The sequence below is a fragment of the Ranitomeya variabilis genome, chromosome 1, assembly GCF_051348905.1.
Source record: "Ranitomeya variabilis isolate aRanVar5 chromosome 1, aRanVar5.hap1, whole genome shotgun sequence".
Lineage (NCBI taxonomy): Eukaryota > Metazoa > Chordata > Amphibia > Anura > Dendrobatidae > Ranitomeya > Ranitomeya variabilis.
Genome location: NC_135232.1, coordinates 28623335 through 28636816, shown reverse-complemented (window position 1 = coordinate 28636816; position 13482 = coordinate 28623335). Strand labels below are relative to the sequence as shown.

The window sequence follows — 13482 nt, the reverse complement described above, 5'->3', positions numbered from 1 at the left end:
AGCGTCAAAAACGCTGCGGATCCGCGGTAAAATCCGCAACATGTGCACATAGCCTGAGAAGCCATTCTTTTGGTGATTTGGAGTCCTTGTCATGCGGAGAGGTGAAAATTCCTCTTTATCTCCAGCTTTTTTAGCTGAGGCCTGAAGGTTTTGATGTCAAATTGACTGATATTTGGAACTGTTCATAATTCCTCCTTCCTTGACTAAAGCCCCAGCTGCTGAAAAACAGCCCCAAAGCCCAATGCCTACCTCCACCATGCCTCACTTTGGGTATGGTGATCTGATGATGTTAGATTAGCATCTTTTGAAGTTAGGGACAAAAAGTTCTACCTTGGCCTCGTCAGACGTAAACACATTTCCCACATGCTTTTGGCAGAGTTTATGTAGATTTTAGCAAAATACAGCCAGGCATGGATGTTTAAGCTTAATCTTGCCACTCGACCCCACATGTAGGACACAACCTGGACTTTCCAGAAATTCCTGCAGCTCCTGGTTTCTGTTGGTCTCTTCGCAACCTCCTGAAACATTTTATTTTCTTTCTTCTTCTCAACATTGAGATCCCTTTGCTGTGTTGTCAGCTGTTTACGGACCAGAAAATGTCAGCAAAATCCTCCCAGAACAGCAAACCTTTCTCTGGGGTTAATCAGAATCGGTAAATCTGGAAAAGGTTCTGAAATGACGTGTGTGGCGGACAAAGTAACCGTATTGTTTTTTTTTTTTAATGGTCTGAGCCCTTTTAGGAATAATTTTCACGATGCAAAAAATGTCTACAAACCTCATTGGATTGAATGGGAAAGTGGCCATGTTTTCTCCTCAGCTGGGCTCGATGTGACGTCCTCACTGCTGGGCCCCAGCCGGTCTGTTGCCAGGGGACACATGACTGCGACAGCCAATCATTACCTACTGTGAGTCACTGCCGAGAGCACTGATTGGCTGTGGAGACCGGAGAGTGTAATTGGACGGCTTCAGGGAGGTTTGGTTTTTTTTTTTTAAAACTTATTTACAGTATTTACACAAGTTCAGAAAGTAAAACATTTTGTCATTTTTATTTACACAGCTCATACGTTTGTGTTTTCCTGTGAAGATCCCCCACTAAATGCAGCGATTGGCCACAGCAACCAATCAGCAGCAAGTTCTCCCTATATCCACCTATCAGCTCCCAGTTTTCATTCTCATTACTTATATCAACCAATCAACTCCCAGCTTTATTTTCCATTATTTACATTAACCAATTATCTCTCAGTTTTCCTTGCAATTCCCTATAGCAACCAATCAGCTTCAAACTTCCATTGCCACTATCTATAGCAACCAATCAACAGCCAGCTCTCATCGACGTTACCTATAGCAACCAATCAGCTTCCAGTACCATTGCCTTAACTAGCCTATCACCTCCCAGTTTTACTTGCCGTTGCCTATAGCAACCTATCATCTCCCAGCTTTCCTTTTCCCCTCAGGCTGGCGCGGTTGCTACGGGTAACGCCTGCTCTGAGGCAGTTGCGGTGCGTCTCCCCTCACGGTACCGAGAGGCCCAGCTCGAGTAGATCTCCTCCACACCGGAAGTGCCCGCGCCGTGCCGTCGTTGCGCCCTCAGCAGCACTGTGTCACATCACACACACCGGAAGTGGCGCTGGCTGCGCGGCGGTTTGGCGCCGGTGGAGGGAGTCCTTCGTGCGGCTGCACTTCCGGTCGGCATTTTGTTCTGTGTGAGGGAGAAGCGGACCCCGATTAGCCCCGAAGCGGCCGCCGCGCAGTGAGCGGACTCCTCCCCTCCGTCCCCAGCGTCCTCTTCTCCCCCCGAGCCCGCGCTCAGCAGGCCGTGTGCCCGGGGCGGGGGACAGCGACGCCCGGTGCGAGAGCGCACGGAGGCTGCGGCCTGACGGGAGGCAGCGGTGTCCGGCCGGGGAGTGTACGTGTGAGCGGCGGCCTCGGAATCTTCCCCCTTCCCTCTGTTGGTTCCCGGCTGCAGGCGGGAGGGAGGGGGGCAGGCCGGGAGGAGGCGGAGGAGAAGGGATCGGCTCCTTCCCCGCTCCCCCTCTCTCTACATGTCCGGATTATCCTCAGCAGGCCCGGAGTGACGGAGGATCGGCTCCCCCCAGCGGCCCGGACTGGAGGCCGCACTCACAGCCTGCCGCTCAGGTAAACGCTCCGCTGGGGAGCTCGGGGCCGAGCGCGGGCGGGGAGGCCGGCCAGAGGCCAGGGCTAGGCCGCTGCTACTGCACGGGCGGCGGGGGCGGCCCAGACCGGGGGCAGAGGTGACCTCCAGCCGCGGAGACCGGAGTGCGGAAAGTTGTGGTGAGCGGCCCGGGACCGGCTGTGAGGACGGGCACTGACTGGCGGCTGTGAGGACGGGCACTGACTGGCGGCTGTGAGGACGGGCACTGACTGGCGGCTGTGAGGACGGGCACTGACTGGCGGCTGTGAGGACGGGCACTGACTGGCGGCTGTGAGGACGGGCACTGACTGGCGGCTGTGAGGACGGGCACTGACTGGCGGCTGTGAGGACGGGCACTGACTGGCGGCTGTGAGGACGGGCACTGACTGGCGGCTGTGAGGACGGGCACTGACTGGCGGCTGTGAGGACGGGCACTGACTGGCGGCTGTGAGGACGGGCACTGACTGGCGGCTGTGAGGACGGGCACTGACTGGCGGCTGTGAGGACGGGCACTGACTGGCGGCTGTGAGGACGGGCACTGACTGACTGGCGGCTGTGAGGACGGGCACTGACTGACTGGCGGCTGTGAGGACGGGCACTGACTGACTGACTGGCGGCTGTGAGGACGGGCACTGACTGACTGACTGGCGGCTGTGAGGACGGGCACTGACTGACTGGCGGCTGTGAGGACGGGCACTGACTGACTGGCGGTTGTGAGGACGGGCACTGACTGACTGGCGGTTGTGAGGACGGGCACTGACTGACTGGCGGCTGTGAGGACGGGCACTGACTGACTGGCGGCTGTGAGGACGGGCACTGACTGACTGGCGGCTGTGAGGACGGGCACTGACTGACTGGCGGCTGTGAGGACAGGCACTGACTGACTGGCGGCTGTGAGGACAGGCACTGACTGACTGGCGGCTGTGAGGACGGGCACTGACTGGCGGCTGTGAGGACGGGCACTGACTGACTGGCGGCTGTGAGGACGGGCACTGACTGACTGGCGGCTGTGAGGACGGTCACTGACTGACTGGCGGCTGTGAGGACGGGCACTGACTGACTGGCGGCTGTGAGGACGGGCACTGACTGACTGACTGGCGGCTGTGAGGACGGTCACTGACTGACTGGCGGCTGTGAGGACGGGCACTGACTGACTGGCGGCTGTGAGGACGGGCACTGACTGGCGGCTGTGAGGACTGGCACTGACTGGCGGCTGTGAGGACGGGTGCTGACTGACTGGCGGCTGTGAGGACGGTCACTGACTGACTGACTGGCGGCTGTGAGGACAGGCACTGACTGGCGGCTGTGAGGACGGGCACTGACTGGCGGCTGTGAGGACGGGCACTGACTGGCGGCTGTGAGGACGGGTGCTGACTGACTGGCGGCTGTGAGGACGGGCGCTGACTGACTGGCGGCTGTGAGGACGGGCGCTGACTGACTGGCGGCTGTGAGGACGGGCGCTGACTGACTGGCGGCTGTGAGGACGGGCGCTGACTGACTGGCGGCTGTGAGGACGGGCGCTGACTGACTGGCGGCTGTGAGGACGGGCGCTGACTGACTGGCGGCTGTGAGGACGGGCGCTGACTGACTGGCGGCTGTGAGGACGGGCGCTGACTGACTGGCGGCTGTGAGGACGGGCGCTGACTGACTGGCGGCTGTGAGGACGGGCGCTGACTGACTGGCGGCTGTGAGGACGGGCGCTGACTGACTGGCGGCTGTGAGGACGGGCGCTGACTGACTGGCGGCTGTGAGGACGGGCGCTGACTGACTGGCGGCTGTGAGGACGGGCGCTGACTGACTGGCGGCTGTGAGGACGGGCGCTGACTGACTGGCGGCTGTGAGGACGGGCGCTGACTGACTGGCGGCTGTGAGGACGGGCGCTGACTGACTGGCGGCTGTGAGGACGGGCGCTGACTGACTGGCGGCTGTGAGGACGGGCGCTGACTGACTGGCGGCTGTGAGGACGGGCGCTGACTGACTGGCGGCTGTGAGGACGGGCGCTGACTGACTGGCGGCTGTGAGGACGGGCGCTGACTGACTGGCGGCTGTGAGGACGGGCGCTGACTGACTGGCGGCTGTGAGGACGGGCGCTGACTGACTGGCGGCTGTGAGGACGGGCGCTGACTGACTGGCGGCTGTGAGGACGGGCGCTGACTGACTGGCGGCTGTGAGGACGGGCCCTGACTGACTGGCGGCTGTGAGGACGGGCCCTGACTGACTGGCGGCTGTGAGGACGGGCCCTGACTGGCGGCTGTGAGGACGGGTACTGACTGACTGGCGGCTGTGAGGACGGGTACTGACTGACTGGCGGCTGTGAGGACGGGCACTGACTGACTGGCGGCTGTGAGGACGGGCACTGACTGACTGGCGGCTGTGTGAAGGGCGCTGACTGACTGGCGGCTGTGAGGACGGGCGCTGACTGACTGGCGGCTGTGAGGACGGGCGCTGACTGACTGGCGGCTGTGAGGACGGGCGCTGACTGACTGGCGGCTGTGAGGACGGGCGCTGACTGACTGGCGGCTGTGAGGACGGGCGCTGACTGACTGGCGGCTGTGAGGACGGGCGCTGACTGACTGGCGGCTGTGAGGACGGGCCCTGACTGACTGGCGGCTGTGAGGACGGGCACTGACTGGCGGCTGTGAGGACAAGACAGGCACTGACATTCAGTTACTATTATGCAGGTTTTGCAGTAGTCCCTGTAATAGTATAATGGTCACTGACTGTAATAAGGGTATAATGGTCACCGAGTGCTGAAGCCGCATTATAGTCCATAGTATAATAGTCACTGAACGATAAGCAGGAATATGAATGCTAGAAGTCCCTGAACGGGGTTCTGGACTGTAGTAGTATAATAGTCATTACTGTAGAGTTCTACTGTAAAAACTATAATAATCTGACTATAATACTGGTATTACATGCTGTTATTTGAGTATAATAGTCACTGAGCGGAGCTGCTCCGTCATGACACAATAGACAGTGATCAGTGAGCAGCAGGCTGGACTGAAATAACAGTATGACAACCATTAGTGCAGCGTTGTGCTGTAATATAAGTCACCAGTGCAGAGCTGGACTGTAATAACAGTATATTAGTTACCAGTGTGGACCTGTGCTGTAATATTGTAATGGTCATTAGTTGCAGATCTAGAATAATGGTATATTGCCCCCAGTGTTAGAGATGAACTGCACCAGTATAATAGTTTAGGGCAGACTTGTAATAATATATTACTCTAGTGCAGATCTAGAATTTTAGTGCTTCCCGTGCAGTGCTGGACTGTAAGAATATAGTCCTAGTAGTGCAAAGCTGGACTATAGTGATATTATATTTATTAGTGCCGACCTGTACAGTGATAACAACATTTTATAATCATTAGAGAACTAGACTGTAATATTATGAACTGTGGCAAACTGTGCTGTAATATAGTAAGTGCAGGCTGGGCTGTAATAATATAGTAGGGTAAAGCTGTGTTGTAATAATGTAGTAGGGCCGAGCTGGGCTGTAATAATATAGTAGTGCTGAGTTGGGCTGTAATAATGTAGTAGGGCTGAGCTGGACTGTAATAATGTAGTAGGCCGAGCTGGACTGTAATAATGTAGTAGGGCCGAGTTGGGCTGTAATAATATAGTACGACCGAGTTGGGCTGTAATAATGTAGTACGGCCGAGATGGACTGTAATAACGTAGTAGGGCCGAGCTGGAAAGTAATAATGTAGTAGGGCCGAGCTGGACTGTAATAATGTAGTAGGGCCAAGCTGGACTGTAATAAAGTAGTAGGGCCGAGTTGGGCTATAATAACGTAGTAGGGCCGAGCTAGACTGTAATAACGTAGTAGGGCCGAGCTGGGTTGTAATAATGTAGTAGGGCCGAGCTGGGCTATAATAATATAGTAGGGCCGAGTTGGGCTGTAATAATATAGTACGGCTGAGCAGGACTGTAATAACGTAGTAGGGCCAAGCTGGAATGTAATAACGTAGTAGTAGGGCCAAGCTGGACTGTAATAACGTAGTAGGGCCAAGCTGGATTGTAATAAGGTAGTACGGCCGTGTTGGGCTGTAATAATGTAGTAGGCCGAGCTGGGCTGTAATAACATAGTAGGACTGAGCTTGACTGTAATAACGTAGTAGGGCCGAGCTGGGCTGTAATAATGTAGTAGGGCCGAGCTGGGCTGTAATAATGTAGTAGGGCCGAGCTGGACTGTAATAACGTAGTAGGACAGAGTTGGGCTGTAATAATATAGTACGGCCGAGCTGGAACGTAATAACGTAGTAGGGCCGAGCTGGACTGTAATAACGTAGTAGGGCCGAGCTGGAAAGTAATAACATAGTAGGACTGAGCTTGACTGTAATAACGTAGTAGGGCCGAGATGGGCTGTAATAACGTAGTAGGGCTGAGATGAGCTGTAATAATATGGTAGTGCCAACTTGGGCTGTAATAATGTAGTAGGGCTGAGCTGGGCAGTAATAATATAGTAGGGCTGAGCTGGACTGTAATAATATAGTAGGGCTGAGCTAGGCTGTAATAATATAGTAGGGCCGAGCTGGGCTGTAATAATATAGTAGGGCTGAGCTGGAATGTAATTATATAGTAGGGTAAAGCTGTGCTGTAATAATATAGTAGGGCCAAGCTGGGCTGTAATAATATAGTAGGGCTGAGCTGGGCTGTAATAATCTAGTAGGGCCGAGCTGGGCTGTAATCTAGTAGGGCCGAGCTGGGCTGTAATAATCTAGTATGGCCGAGCTGGGCTGTAATTATTATTATTTATTATTATAGCGCCATTTTTTCCATGGCGCTTTACATGTGAGGAGGGTGTACATAATAAAAACAAGTACAATAATCTTGAACAATACAAGTCACAACTGGTACATGAGGAGAGAGGACCCTGCCCGCGAGGGCTCACAATCTACAAGGGATGGGTGAGGATAGATAATAATCTAGTATGGCCGAGCTGGGCTGTAATAATCTAGTAGGGCCGAGCTGGGCTGTAATAATATGGTAGGGCCGAGCTGGGCTGTAATAGAAACATATTTGCTAGTGGACTGTGTGTATGTGTATTTATATTATTATTTATTATTATAGCATCCTTTATTCCATGGTGCTTTACATGTGAAAAGGGATGTACATAATGAAAAAACAAGTACAGTAATCTTAAACAGTACAAGTCACGACTGGCACAGGAGGAGAGGGGACCCTGCCCGCAGGGGCTCACAATCTACAAGGGATGTAATATAGATGTATAGTATATATACAGAGCTGTACTATACGGTTATCGTTCTAGTCCACAGCGGTTAAATGTGCATCCATAGTGTGACATGAGGTAGCAACAACGAAGCAAGAAAAAGTTTTTTGCACGTTGAAATTTGCACGAACAGTCTCTGTTGTTGAGAGCACGGCAAAACTTTCAGGATATATTTGGTGACTGTGCGCTCCATAATAACTTCATCTTACGTTGGGTGAAGCAATTTGAAACCACTGGGTGTTTGTCATGGTGAAAATTCAGGTTGCTCAAAGTCTTTGGAAGAGACAGTGAACAGGATTTGTACAATGCACGATCGTAGTCTTAGAAAGTCAACCAGACTGACTAGTATGGAACTAGTCACCACAAACCCCAGTATAGTGTCTCTTATGACAGTGTACTGTGAACTGTACAGATTCCCTTCTCAGGAGATGAAGCCGGATGGAAAACTGAAGCATTGGGACTTTGTTTTTTGCATTGACTTGTTGGGCCGATTTGGAAAAGAATGAATCCGCCGACAGGCTTCACCTCAGTGGGAAGGTCAATTGACCAATATTATAGTTTGGGGCTCATAAAAGCCATGTGCCCTTATTGAGAACATGAGGGACTTACCCAAAGTAAATGTAGTATGTGCAATGAGCGGGGGTAAGGTCTGGACACCCAGAACACTTCCAATTTGGATGTTGGATGCTTGAACATCATCAGTTGCATCAGAAATAACATTTCACCAAGGTTGTGTTGACCTCCACGATCGCCAGGTCTAACACCTTGTTGGGGGCTACATCAGGGGCTCTGTATCATCAGAATACCAGACAACCACATTATCACTATGTCCTGCGTGACCTCACGCTAGACAATACCTCACCAGGAGGAAACACATATTAACCCACTCCATATAAACATGGAAAAACAGGAGGAGAATTGAGTATAAAGGGTTAAGAACAAATACTTTATTTATAAATCTGTCAAGTGACATAAATACAATACAAAAAATGTAAAAAAGGGAAAAGGATGATATGCATGATCAAGTACCACCAACCCCCCACTAATACAAGAAAGCCCTAGGTAACAGAAAGCAAGCTCTCCATATAATACATACATATAATAACCAAGTGGTCTATATAGACATAATAGGTATACTGGAGCAGCGCTTACCAGAGAAGACAACAGGGTAATAAGGTGGACGGGTGGTGGTACCAGGTTGGATCTAAGAACGCGTCCACCTTATTATCCTGTTGTCTTCTCTGGTATGCGCTGCTCCAGTATACCTATTATGTCTATATAGACCACTTGGTTATTATATGTATGTATTATATGGAGAGCTTGCTTTCTGTTACCTAGGGATTTCTTGTATTAGTGGGGGGTTGGTGGTACTTGATCATGCATATCATCCTTTTCCCTTTTTTACATTTTTTGTATTGTATTCATGTCACTTGACAGATTTATAAATAAAGTATTTGTTCTTAACCCTTTATACTCAATTCTCCTCCTGTTTTTCCATCAGGGGCTCTGTGTATCAACCTCCCCCCCCCCCCCCTCAATAATGCTACAAGTGCAAAACTAGACCATAGTAAGTTATTAATGCGATGCTATATGAAAAAAAAAAAAAACCTTTTCCACTTCCACTGAGTTGGGCAATTAATTCTAAAACCACCAATGTGGAGGACTGTTAGGCTATGTGCACACGTCGGGAATCTTTGCAGAAATTTCTTGACTCAAACTGGAATTTTTCCGCAGGAAATCCACATGCGTTTTTTTTGCAGATTTTTTTTTTTTTTTCCTGAGCTTCACCAATGCAATATATTGCAGCAAAAACGTGAAAAATCAGCAAACTTAATGAACACGCTGGGTTTTTTACTGCCATGTGCACAAAAATTGCGGATTTCATTCTATTAATAGGATGCTTAATGGATGCGTTTTGTTGTGTTTTTATAGCGAAAAAAATGCTAAAAATCCGAAACGTGTGCACACAGCCCAATAATTAGTATTGCCGTTCAGCTCCGTACTAATAACCATAATAATGCCGCTAGTGCAGAGCTGGACTGTAATATTATGGGGCCACTAGTGCAGAGCTGGACTGTAATATTATGGGGCCACTAGTGCAGAGCTGGACTGTAGCAGCATTATATGGCCACTAGTGCAGAGCTGGACTGTAGCAGCATTATATGGCCACTAGTGCAGAGCTGGACTGTAACAGCATTATATTGCCACTAGTGCAGAGCTGGACTGTAATATTATGGGGCCCCTAGTGTGCAGCGAGACTGCAATAATATAATGTAGATAGCAGTGTGAAGCCGGAGTCCTTGTCCTGAACAAGTAAAAAATACCAACCTAATTAATAAGAATATTTTTATCAGAATATTAAGCCATTTGATTATCATTCTTGTTATGTCATTCCATGCAGAATAATAAACCTTATGATACAGCGCTACCAGCACTTTCTGCATAATACTGCAGTTTTTAATTTCTTGGACCTGCTGAGTAATAGCATTAACTTAAGAACATGTTCACACAGTGATTGTTGCATTTTTTTTATTTTGTGCGAAAAAAACCATAGGTTTTTACAATAGCAGCAAACTAGTTGAAATTTCCAAAGTTTCTTGCCGTGCATTTTTTTACGCATATTTTTTTTTTCTACACCTGTCTCTTTTGAGCTGTGGTACTTAAAAAAAATAAAAAAAAATAAAAAAAAACAAATGAAGCATGTTGATTATTTCTGTGTTTGCTGTTTTTTTATCCATTCAATTGAATGAACAAACAAAATGTTTTTTTTTCATGATTTTTTTAATGGACGTAGCATTTATTTCTGCCAAAAATTGTTTTTCATGTGGGAAGAAAAACAATGCAAAAAAGCGCTGTGACCATACCCTAATGCTGATTATTTCTACTGAACAGCTGTGGTAGCTCTATATTGTAATATCCAGAGTAAGGCCGGCGTCACACTTGGCGTAAGACAATACGCCACGTATTATACGTCCGTACTACGGCCGTAATACGGAGAAATGTTCCCAAAATATTGTTCCGTGGTCAGGGTGTGTCAGCGTATTTTGCGCATGGCATCCTCCGTATGTAATCCGTATGGCATCCGTACTGCGAGATTTTCGCGCAGGCTTGCAAAACCGACATCTAATGGATTTATGTGCTCAAATGTTCGGGAAAACATATATACAGTGTGTATATATATATATATATATATATATATATATATATGTATATGTATATATGTATGTATAGATACAAAAAAAGTGAAAACAGCACAAGCTCACCGACGGGTGCCAGGCCTTCCAGGCAGGACAGTCCACTTATCCACCCAAGTATCATAGAGATTAGAAAAAGGAAGGCAGCACTCCAATATTTGTAAAGGTGAAAAAAGCTGTGACGTTTATTTCAGACCCACATCTTCATACGACGTTTCGGCTCACACTGAGCCTTTCTCAAGGCTTGAGAAAGGCTCAGTGTGAGCCGAAACGTCGTATGAAGATGTGGGTCTGAAATAAACGTCACAGCTTTTTTCACCTTTACAAATATTGGAGTGCTGCCTTCCTTTTTCTAATCTATATGTATGTATATATATATATTGTCATTGAGACACATATATATATATATTCTGTATTTAGATTTCATTCAGCGCGATATCTGTGAAAAGCACAAACCCGACAGGATATGAGACATGGTTTACATACAGTAAACCATCTCATATCCCCTTTTTTTTGCATATTCCACACTACTAATGTTAGTAGTGTGTATGTGCAAAATTTCAGCGCTGTAGCTGCTGAAATAAAGGGTTAAATGGCGGAAAAAATTGGCGTGGGCTCCCGTGCAATTTTCTCCGCCAGAATGGTAAAGCCAGTGACTGACGGCAGATATTAATAGCCAGGAGAGGGTCTATGGTTATTGGCCCCCCCGTGGCTAAAAACATCTGCCCCCAGCCACCCCAGAAAAGGCACATCTGGAAGATGCGCCTATTCTGGCACTTGGCCACTCTCTTCCCACTCCCTGTAGCGGTGGGATATGGGGTAATGAAGGGTTAATGCCACCTTGCTATTGTAAGGTGACATTAAGCCAGATTAATAATGGAGAGGCGTCAATTCTGACACCTATCCATTATTAATCCAATTGTTTGAAAGGGTTAAAAAAACACACACACATTATTAAAAATTATTTTAATGAAATAAACACAGCGGTTGTTTTAATAATTTATTGCTCTCTCAATCCATTTGCAGGCCCTCGCTTGGAAAAATAATAAACGCACAAGATACATACCCTCAGCTGAACCGTCACGTCCCACGATGTAATCCATCTGAAGGGGTTAAAATAATTTACAAGCAGGAGCCCTGCTAATGCAGCGGTGTGCTTGTAATTCCCCGGAGAATGAAGGAAATGTAGGTAATTGACCTACATTTCCTTCAGTCGCGGTGATGAGGTGGATGTCCTCATATGACCTGGAGCGTGGGAAAAAGTTCCCAGGCTGCAGTTCATGAGAACATCCAGCAGGGGCGCATCACCGCGACTCAATGTAAGTACACATCCAGCTTTCCTTTCAGCACCCGGGGATTACAGGCACGAGCGAGTGGTTTATCGCAGCTCGTGCCTGTAATATTAGTTAACCCCTTCAGATGGATTACCTCGTGGGACGTGATCGGACATCAGAAGGTATCTTGTGCGTTTATTATTTTGCCAAGCGAGGGCCTGCAAATGGATTGAGAGAGCAATAAATTATTAAAACAACCGCTGTGTTTATTTCATTAAAATACTTTTAAATCATGTGTGTGTGTGTTTTTTAACCCTTTCAAACAATTGGATTAATAATGGATAGGTGTCATAATTGACGCCTCTCCATTATTAATCTGGCTTAATGTCACCTTCCAATAGCAAGGTGGCATTAACCCTTCATTACCCCATATCCCACCGCTACAGGGAGTGGGAAGAGAGTGGCCAAGTGCCAGAACAGGCGCATCTTCCAGATGTGCCTTTTCTGGGGTGGATGGGGGCAGATGTTTTTAGCCACGGGGGGGCCAATAACCATGGACCCTCTCCTGGCTATTAATATCTGCCCTCAGTCACTGGCTTTACCACTCTGGCGGAGAAAATTGCGCGGGAGCTCACGCCAATTTTTTCCGCCATTTAACCCTTTATTTTAGCAGCTACAGCGCTGAAATTTTGCACATACACACTACTAACATTAGTAGTGTGGAATATGCAAAAAAAAAGGGGATATGAGATGGTTTACTGTATGTAAACCATGTCTCATATCCTGTCGGGTTTGTGCAGGAGAAATGAAAAGCCGGCAATTGAATTACCGACTTTTCACTAACACCGCTGCGTATTTCTCGCAAGTCACACTGCTGGTCCGTGTGGAATCCATATTTTTCTCGCCCCCATAGACTTTCATTGGCGAATTTTTTGCGCAATACGCTGACAAACGCAGCATGCTGCGATTTTGTACGGCCGTAGAAAGCCGTATAATACTGAACCGTAATATACGGCTGATAGGAGCAGCCCCATTGAGAATAATTGTGCCGTTTATTTTGCGAGTTTTACGGACGTAATTTCTGCGCTCTTACGTCCGTAAAACTCGCCAGTGTGACGCCGGCCTAAGGGTAAGTTCAAACTAGGTGTTTTTTCTGCAGCAAAACATTATCTCTTGGCAGGAAGGCTTTATGTGCACACGTTGCAGATTTCCTGCAGAACTGCAGCGGATTTTTCTGCGCAGAAAAGGTGCAGTTCTGCACTGTGATTTACAGAACAATGTAAATCAATGGTAAAAAAAAAAGCTGTGCGGAATTGCTGCAGATTTAAAAGAAGTGCATGTCACTTCTTTTGTGCAGTTCTGCAGCGTTTCTGCACCCCTCCATGATAAAAATCCGCACTGGTAAAATCTGCACAAAAACTGCACCAAAAACTGCACAAAATCCGCAACAAAAACGCACAAAAACTGCAGAAAATCTGCACTTGCGGATTCTGCCAGGAGATGCAGATTTAGTGCAGAAAATTCTGCACCACATTTCCTATGTGTGCACATAGCCGAAAGCTGCAGAAAAAAACCAGTTTTTTTCTTGCGTTTTTGGTGTGTTTTTTACTGTATTTTTGGCATGCTAGA

At 48.4% G+C, this 13482-nt stretch overlaps 1 protein-coding gene across 5 annotated transcripts in view; it reads left to right on the top strand.

The window, feature by feature from the left end:
• The first annotated feature begins 1684 nt into the window (after nt 1-1684).
• The window catches only part of NIPBL (NIPBL cohesin loading factor), a 144037-nt gene continuing 132239 nt past the window's right edge, over nt 1685-13482 (top strand). For 2 of the 5 annotated variants that reach the window (XM_077281593.1, XM_077281607.1), the window contains exon 1: nt 1686-2136. The gene's annotated coding sequence lies outside the window, so the exon portion shown is untranslated. Of the gene's footprint in view, nt 2137-13482 lie in introns of all 5 variants that reach the window. The other 3 variants (XM_077281587.1, XM_077281580.1, XM_077281601.1) reach the window with 2 other exon arrangements.